Genomic DNA, 10,573 nt, shown 5'->3' with positions numbered 1-10,573 from the left:
ATATACTAGGGGCTTTTGGGGTAGCTGATCATAAAAACTGCGGTCCGTTGAGCTCTACCACGTCATGTAAAGGCCATTTCAAGGTCAAATCAGGACGTGTCCACAAAATTGATTTGACTTTGAAGTGACCTTTACCTGACGTGGTTGTGCTCAAGGGACCCCAGTTTTGTGATCAGCGACCCCAAAAACACCCTAATATACTTTTTCAGAGCGATTCTGTCGATTTATCTTGATTTGACCTCGAAATGACCTTCAGCTAGACGTGATAGAGGTCAGCGGATCCCGGATTCGTCGTAAGCGACCCCAAAAACCCCCTAATATACTTTTTCAGAGCGACTGTCGATTTATCTTGATTTGACCTTTAAATGACCTTTACCTGACGTGATAGAGTTCAGCGGACCTCGAATTCGTGACCAGCGACCTGAAAAACCCCCTAGTCATATGGGTTCGTCAAATAGTCCGAAATGTATTTTTTGTAAATCTTTTAATATCAAAGAGTATCAATCTTTTAATTTAAATAGACAACTGTAAAACACAGACAACTGTATTCACAGTAAAAGTTTCAAAAGATCACACATTACGCTCAAAGTAGGAGGTAAATCTAGCAGACAAGTCGTTGTGACTTCCAAAATATGACAACCCCGCTGGAGGTGACAACGCGCCTTGAACTACCCTATATATGGAAGCCATAACGTATGCTGTACGCTTCGGTATATACGTATATATATATACAAAATTTATTTTGGTAAATCCTTTCCCCTCAATAGGTAGTCTCATTTTGTAAGCCCCCCTTTTACCAAATACACAATTTTTAAAAAATAATTCCTAGTAGAAAAGGTGGAGGTCGGACAGCCTCTTCTGTATACCGGAAGTCACAACTTAACGTGCATATATATATATATATATATATATATATATATATATATATATATATATATATATATATATATATATATATATATATATATATAAAGGTATTCAGCTAGTGAATTCAGAGGTTGAATCGGTCAATTTAGTTGGCAATTAAATAAAGAAGTCAACTACTTCATTGATATATTGAAAACGTTTAGCTTTACAATTTCGAAAGCTTCATCAGTTCACTACAAATAAAGGATGAAGTCTATAAGTATAAATAACCTTAACAAAAGTGATATAATACTTACAAAGCAATTTGTAGTATGTTTAAGATGTTAAAACAAAAATTCTACAGATACTACTCATTCTATAACAACAACTTAACGATACACTGCGGAAAAATACACCATGTATTAATGTTCATTGGCTAGTTATTTAATTCGGTGATTTGAATCTCACTGAAGCCTTCATTTGTAGTTGATCACCGTTAGACGAATTAGCGGCAAATGAGATGTTATTTTTCCCTATGCCAAATCCACCTACTAGCCGACGACACGCATGTTTGTAAGATTTATGGCTCAAGCCCTTGAGTAAGAGGTAGAATATTGACTTAACTTATACAGGGGTGTTAGAGAAATTTTTTGTTCGAAGGGTAGAATAATGTGGCAGAATTATTTGAAGCTTTAAATCTCGGAATATGGGTTGTGTTGATTTGTTTGTTATGTAAGATGGGATTTATTATGGCAGAATTATTTGAATCTTTGCATCTCAGAATATGGGTTATGTGGGTTATAAAAAAAAATACCGGCGGGCCTGGAAATAGATATGAAAAAACGGACTACTTAGCAATATCGGAAGAAGACGTCAATGATTTGGCAATAGATAAGTAGGAATAAAAGGAACGGAATTTTAAATTTGGGTTTTGTAATGTCGAAAAACGGAAGAGCAGGGGCAGAAATAAAAATGAAAAATATATTGGGACAACAGATCTTGCATCAGACAACTCTATAATGATCTGGAATAAGAACATCAAGGGAAAGAACAAAGAAAAATGTGATGTACTTAATAAGTACATCACATTTAAAACTAAAAGGACAAAAACAGAGTATTTGGAATGTTCGTTTAAAGATGGAGTTACTACAAATAAAATGGTATCTTTGGATGGTGAACTGATTGTAAAAAGCAATATTTTTAAGTACCTGGATCGGTATTACAGAGTAATGGAGAAATAGATGAAGATGCATGCAGTAGAATTAGGGCTAGATGGATGAAGTGGAAAGAAGCGAGTAGTGTGTTGTGGGACAGAAAAATTCCAATAAGGGAAAATTCTATAAAACAGCCATAAGACCGGCTATGATGTACGGAACTGAATGTTGCGCAGTGAAGAAGAAAGAGGAACAACGAATGCATGTGGCGGAAATGAGAATGCTTAGATGGATGAGTGGAGTGACAAAGAAGGATAAAATCACAAATGAGTGTATTAGGGGAAGTCTAGGTGTGGCACCAATTGATGCCAAAATGAGAGAGCATAGGTTAAGATGATTTGGTCATATTCAACGTCGAGACGTTAATCACCCAATACGAAGAATAGCTGAAGTGCAGATTCCTTGAAGGAATAGGAGAGGAAGACCAAAGAAGACCTGGGGGGAGACGATAAGGCAGGACATGTTGGTAAAGGGGATTGACATTGATACGACCCAAGATAGAATTGTGTGGAGAAATGCAATTAGGGAAGCCGACCCCGCGTAGGGATAAGCAAAGAGAATGATGACGTATTATCAGTCATTTGGAGTCATGTAAATTCGATCTATGGCTGGTATAAATATGATCTGAGTAAAAGATGATAAAAAATATCATTCAGATTTTTGATGTCACCTGTAACATTAATAGAGGAATCATTAAAGAAGATATAGGACATTTCGATAAATTCCCTTTTGAATTTATTGTTCTCTTGATTAAGAACGATGGTGTTTTCAAATTCCATGGAATGACCTGTGGTATGGACGGACGTGTTTAGACAATGCACAACGGTCGGGCTGAAGACGTGAATCACTTTTGTGTAAGGTGATCCTAAATTTAAGAAGTTGAGAAGTTTGACCAATGTACGATTTGTTACAAGAAGAACAAGGAACTTTGTAGACAATATTACTAAGCTTACCTATTTCTGTTTTATCCTTAATTTTTGAAAAAAGGTTGTTAATTGTTAAAGCTGATCTGAAAGCCACATGGAATTTAAAATGATTATCATTGTTGTTATTGTTACTTTCTAAATTATTAAATATCCTATTCAACCCCGGAGTAATATCTTTGATATAAGGTATTGAAAAATATCTATTTAAAGTTGGAGTATTAGACACCCTGTCAATTTCTAAGCCATCAGGATCAACATTGTTAGTCGCGGGGGAAAGTGTTAAGTCTTCATTATGGACTGTGTTAAACAAGATCTTATTTATTAGTGTGGTTGGATAAGAATTTGAGATGAATAATTTATTTATTTAGTATTTCCATGTTTTTGTTATGGATCATCAAAAGTTCTTTAGGGACGTTGTGCACTTTTTAGATGGGAAAACTATTAAATTAGCGATCGTTATTGGTTCGACGCTATCAATTTTTGAAGTGAAAACTTTTTTTAGGGACGTTGTGTACTTTTTAGATGGGGAAAATGTTGAATTAGCGACCGCCATCGCTTCGGCGAAATAAATTTTTGAAGTGAAAACTTCTTTAGGGACGTTTTGCACTTTTCCTTGGGAAAAAATTATTAAATTAGAGACCGTCATTGCTTCTTGCTTCAAAACTTCTTTAGGGACGTTGTGATCTTTTTAGATGGAGAAAAATAGTCCTGGGGGGGGGTACAACGGCCTCCGTTATTCAGATGGACTTACCCAAGTTTTCTTATGTATTTTGACCCGTAGAATACAATTTTTTTGGGTAACAGTTGATCCGGATGTCGATAAGATTGTTATAAACAAAGAACTTGAGGAATTACATAACAGCGATTTCTCGCAAAACAAAATATTTTTTTGTATTTCTTGGATCATTCTAAACAAAAAATGTTTTTACAAGTTGTTTCGTAGGTTGCATAGTTTTCGAGATAAACCCGGTTGAACTTTCAAAAAATCGAAAAATTGCAATTTTTGAACCCGAATAACTTTAGATTAAAAAATAAAATAGCAATTCCCCTTACCGCATTTGAAAGTTCAAGTCAAATTATATCGGTTTTGATTATTTGCATTGCTAAAAATTGATTTTTTTATTGTTAAACAAAGCTATAAACACCTAGTGCTTGAGTGATGTTTTCAATGATCTATCATTTAAAATCGAACGAGTAGGTAGAGTAGGTGCAAGTGCAAGCGAGACAATTTCAACGTAGCATGCAAGTAAACGCATGTATTAGGCACGGGAAACATTATGTGTTTATAGCTTTGTTTAACAATAAAAAAATAAATTTTTAGCAATGCAGACAGCCAAAATCGATATAATTTGACTTAAACTTTCAAATGCGGTAAGCAGAATTGCTATTTTATTTTTTATTCAAAAGTTACTCGGATTCAAAAATCCCAATTTTTCGATTTTTTGAAAGTTCAAGCGCGTTCAGAAACATTTTTTGCTTAGAATGACCTAAAAAATACACAAAAATGTTTTGATTTGCGAGAAATCGCTGTTATCTAATTCCTCAAGTTCTTTGTTTATAACAATCTTATCGACATCCGGATCAACTGTTACCAAAAAAATTCGTGTTCTACGGGTCAAAATACATAAAAAAACTTAAGTAAGTCCATCTCAATAAAGGAGGTAGTTGTACCCCTCCTGGCGACAGGACTAAAAAGTATTGAATTATCGTTTGTCATCGCGACCGTCATTGTTTCGACGAAATAAATTTTTGAAGCGAAAACTTTTTTAGGGACGTTATACACCCTTTTGGATGGGGAAAAAGTGTTGAATTAGCGACCGTTATCGCTTCGGCGAAATAAATTTTTGAAATGAAAACTTCCTTGGGGACGTTGTGCACTTTTTGGATGGGGAAGAAATATGGAATTAGCGACCGATATTGCTTCGACGAAATACATTTTTGAAGTGAAAACTTCTTTAGGGACGTTGTGCACTTTTTAAATGGGAAAAAAAAGTTTTGAGTTTGCGACCGTCATCACTTTTCCGAACTAAATATCATACGTATATATATTATGTGAATGTAGGTATACATAAATAGCATAGAGCGTACGCAACGCGTATATAATATAGGTATAGCTCTTCTTTTTGGTTGGGGAAGAGTATTGAGCTCTTAATTTATATACTATAAGAAGTTTTCACTTCTGTCAGCACTCCCATGAGTGCTTTAAATTTTTTTTACTCCAGTCATTTTTGCTTTTATTAATGTACAAAACGGTTAACTGACTTTTGGTCCACCCGGTATATAATATTATATAGTGATGAGCGTGCTAATAACCGGCAGAATAACGCAAAAGATGGAAAAAATAATACATTGCGAAGTAAAGGGAAATGAAACTGGTAGTGGTAGACATTATCGGTATAAACGTATAAATTAACATTACATTACATAGTTTCCCACCTTTAGAAGTCTGTGACGGGATTATTTTATAAAATTCTCCAGTGACAGTGACAGTTGTCACATTCCTTCGATACGTCTAAAAGTCGGAAACTATATAATGTAATGTTAATTTATACGTTTATATCGATTATTTTCAACTCTTCTAGTTTTATATCTGTTTACTTCGCAATGTATTATGCTTTCTATCTTTTGCGTTAGAAAAATCGTTTTGTGTTGTTCTGCCGGTTATTAGAACAAAAGATGAAAAATGTATTAAGTTGTTAGATAAAAAGAAATAAAACTAGTCGAGCTGGGAAATTTAGCGATATTAACCTACAAATTTACATTATATTGATTAATATAAAAAGGAATGAATCCCTCTCATTGGCTGTATACCATAATAAAAATTACTAAAGAAGTAAAAATCTTAAAAAGACGATAAAACGTCTTGTGCATTTTGGGACCCTATAGTAAACTATTTTGAGGCAAAAAAACTTCCGAGTGAATTTTCAAGTTATTCAGCTGATCAAATCGGTATATTAGAAGCCTTAAAATATATAAAAAATAGCTTATTTAGTAAGCAAAATTTTTTAATAATATCAGATTGTAAAAGTATTTTAGATAAACTTAAAAACATATCAACTAATTGTAATATTAATTATCTCTTACTAAATATTTTAGTTAATTTTAAAAACTTGCACGAAGAAGGAGAAATAGTTAAGTTTGTTTGGGTTAAAGCTCACTGTGGGATTATCCATAATGAAAAAGTAGACATGCTCGCCAAGGAAGCATTAGATTCTGATAATTTTGTGAAATATTCGTTCATTCCAGAAGACCTATATACTATTTCAAAAAATATAATTAGGCAGAAATGGATGGATATATATAGTCATTCCACCAAAGGACTGTTTTATAAAAGTATTCAGCCGAAAATTCCTACTAAACCATGGTTCTCTAATGGCATTGCAAAAAAGATGTAATTAGAATTATTTGTAGAATCAGATTTAATCATTCACTAGCACCTTCACACTTATTTAAATTAAAAATGGTAAATTCCCCAAACTGCGAATGTGGAGAATATAGCACACTAGAACATATTTATATTAAATTGTAATAAAAATAGAACGAAGATCAATATGTTTATGGAATTAATTATGAAAATGAAATTTTTAGTAAAACCAATCAATCTTTATGAATTAATAGTGTCTAACAATTTAGAAGTTTATAAGTTGTTATATCAACACATAAGCAGTTTAAATATAAGAATTTGAAGTATTAGTTTATAAATAAAATGTATACCAAAATTGTACATACTTTGAAAAGATAGAAAAAAGAAAGTAAACAAAAAATAAAAGAAAAAATCATTTTAATACAAAAAAATATTGGTTAAAAAAGATAAAAAAAAATATATAAGACAAAAAAAACACCAAAAAATCAATAAATAAATAAAAAAAAAAGAATTATGAGCACAATAAAAAAAATATAATAAAATAATAAAAAATATTAAAAAAAAACAAAAAAAAATTCAATCACTGGAAGCGACACTGGACAATACGGGAGAAATATAACCACTGGATTCGGAACTGGATATGGAACTGGATAATATTAGAAAACTGTGTACGAACATTAATATAATGTGATTTGCAAGTTTGCCAATTGTAGAATGTAGAATTTTTTACCATACTGATATTGTTTAAATACATTAATGTTATTGATATAAAATGTTAATAAATTTTATTTTTTGTTATAAGAATCAAAGGTAAATATGATTAGGCGAATGAAGCCTTAGGTTTCGCAGTCAATATCCCAACCACACACACAAGTAAAAATCTTCCCTTGTAGATGATATAAAATTTATTTAAAATTTTCTAAAATAGATCCAAGTTGGACTCAAAGTGGGTACATCACTAGTACAATACAAACAAACGTTTTCAGACTAATCAGTCAAAGTAGTTGAAACTAGCTACTGAGGTAGGTCGAATGACCTTACCAATATAAAAAATTAGCCATTTCGGCTACATCGAGAGCGACAATAAGTCGATGTTACAAGAATAAAGTGTATTTAAACCATAATGGGGTCTTCATCTTGGCTTCAAACTAAATTACATTATGTAACATGTAACATTGACTTATTGTCGCTCTCGATGTAGCCGAAATTGCTTAATTTTTTATATTGGTAAGGTCATTCGACCTACCTCAGTAGCAAGTTTCAACTACTTTGGATCTGGAGCTTTAACCTGATGATGCACTGATTAGTCCGAAAACGTTTGTTTGTATTGTACTAGTGATGTACCCACTTTGAGTCCAACTTAGATCTATTTTAGAAAATTTTAAATAAATTATATACCATCTACAAGGGAAGATGTTTACTACTTTAGTAATTATATTGATTGTTTCCCACCTTTAGACATATCGGACGAGTTTGGCAACTTCCAATGTCACAGTGACAGTTTCAGGGCCGGTTGTTCGAACGCTAATCAAAAATGATCATTATCAAATATTTAATTACTGTCACCAACTGTCAATGTCAACTTTGTTTGGGTTGCTGAAAACATAATTATGGATTACAATTATGAAATTAGTTAATCAATTATGTTAATAATTGTTATGTTAATTGATTAACTAATCTCATAATCTCATAATCTCATAATCTCATAATCTCATAATCTCATAATCTCATAATTATAATAAATTATGTTTTCAGCAACCCAATCAGAGTTGACATTGACAGTTGGTGACAGTAATTAAATATTTGATAGTGATCATTGTTGTTTAGCGTTCGAACAACCGGCCCTTAGTTGACATACTCATCTGATACGTGTAAAGGTGGGAAACAATCAGTGTAACGTAAATTTGTAGGTTAATATCGCTAAACTTCCCAGCTCGACTAGTTTCATTTCTTTTATCTCACAACTTAATATGTTTTCCATCTTTTGCGCTATTTTGGCGGTTATTAGCGCCCTCATCACTGTACACGGTATTCTCTCTGAGCTTCGCTGGTATCGCCAACCAGCGGGTTACTATGCAACTTTTACCGGAAATTTTTAAATGTATTATTTAATTTTTATCGTGTAATATTTACAATTCAAAGAAGAGTTTAAATTGTAATCGATGATTAATATCAGTAAGTACAAAATGTATGATTCATTATGATTATTTTTTAAGATTTTGTAATTAATTTTGACGTTCTATTGATGAAATATTAGTTTTCTTCTTTCTTACGTTGGATATTTTCACAATTATTATCGTGTAGATGGCGCTTAGACTAATAGTTTAATTTACGAAATGTACGAAAAAAATCAAATTTCATTATGTAAAACGTAAGTATATTTAAGGTAAAAATATATACTACAGCTTTGGCCAACTAATATTTTTTATTATTAATGTTTTTAATTTCAATGTTTTAAATTAATCACTTTGACATTTATGTCAAATTTCCAGAAAAAGTTCATCGACTTGTCACTACTAGCGCTCACGAACTTTTAAATATCCCCTCTACCTTCGAGCTCAGAGCGGATACAACCGTGTAGTATTGTAGGAATTTGACATAAAAAATATATCTTTTTCCATTGATTTTTAATCTATGTAGTCTTCTATTGTCAAAAATAATTATCAGCCAAATAAGTTTTTTTTTTGGAAAACGGTATTGCTCAAATCTTGAAATGAGTATTTATAATTTGTGAATAATTCGTGATTTTTCGAGCCATGTCGTGAATTGCAACAACAAATAGGTGACATTTTATTAGGTTGTTATATTCAATAAATAATAATTCTTCAAAAAAATATACATATTAATCTAGACCTAGACTGATCGTTGATTGTTAATATTGGATAAAATATATTTTTTAATTTGTTAAAAACAAACAATAAGAATTGTTTCACCCTGTCAATACGGGTAGTCGTGTATATTTGAAAATATTTTCAAAGTATCTCTGCTTCAACGTTTACTAAAATATTTTTGTGTACCTCTACTCTTACGAGAAATGAGTAATTGGGTTTGCATTAATGCCTCACCATGTAGATATACCTACGTAAATTATGAGTTTCATGCATCTTCATCAACAATTTTATCATTTTTTTGTTTTTATTTCAGGTATGTCTCTTGGCATAAATCTAATATCCTGTTTTATAGTGGTAAGTTATACAAACAAATTTTAACCATCAAATATAATTATATTATATAGTCTAAGATCCGAGATAAGGACTTCGATTTGTTTAATGGATAAAAATTAGTTGATGCGTAATCTAGTTTGTTAAAAATTATGAAAAACATTGAGTGCTCGATATAACTTTGTCCAGACAATAATTAATGAATATTTAAATAAAGAATGATTTTTTTTTCTCATAAATTCGACTAAAATTTTTTCGGCCTGGGCAGATATTATTTTAGTTTTTTTTTTGACCATTTGAAACAAGAAAGGTTTTTCATATTTTTTTCTCTAAGTTCATCGTCTTCGGGTTATAAAATGTTTAGTCGCAAATTCGTGAAATATACTTTTATCTTGTAAAAGGTATATTTAAAATCCCTGAAAACGGCTGTATCTCAACAAAACGTTTTCGGAATCAATATTCCATCATCAGTGTTATCACAGGTTTACATGCTTTAAGCCACCAAAATGTACAAGTAAAAACCCTTAAATTGATATTAAACAGTTGGGGTTACATTATATTATTTGATTTTAGAGGATGTTTTTAGGGATTTTAAATATACCTTTTACAAGATAAGGTTTTTATTTTTTGTGATTTATGGTATACAGCCAGTACAGGAATTGTTTCCTTGTGATATTTTTAAATATACTTTTGTTAATTTTTTCGTATTAATAGCTGCTAACAATAAGTTTTTTGCTTATTTTTGGTGATCTGTCTCGTGCTATCTTTACTAGTCTTCTTTATCACATTTTGCTTATATGGCTATACGATTCTATTTTTCTGTTTAGTGTCGTCATTTATGTTCTCTATATTACCGTTGATTGAGGTATTGGAGGGTAGATATCCAGCCTTACGAGAAAAAAAAACACGTCGCTATATTCGCCTAATAGATGCCAGGCAAAAGCCACCTAGTGACCAGATATGTGAATATCTTACCGCGATGTCGATCAAGAATTCTGTACGTGATGGCTGAATAAAAATTGTGCCTCCGCCAAAAAGGTTTCAATTTCTTCGGCAGCGTTG

Source organism: Diabrotica virgifera, chromosome 1, assembly GCF_917563875.1.
Source record: "Diabrotica virgifera virgifera chromosome 1, PGI_DIABVI_V3a".
Taxonomy (NCBI): domain Eukaryota; kingdom Metazoa; phylum Arthropoda; class Insecta; order Coleoptera; family Chrysomelidae; genus Diabrotica; species Diabrotica virgifera.
The sequence above is the reverse complement of the archived record's forward strand: the minus strand, read 5'-3'. Positions refer to the sequence as shown.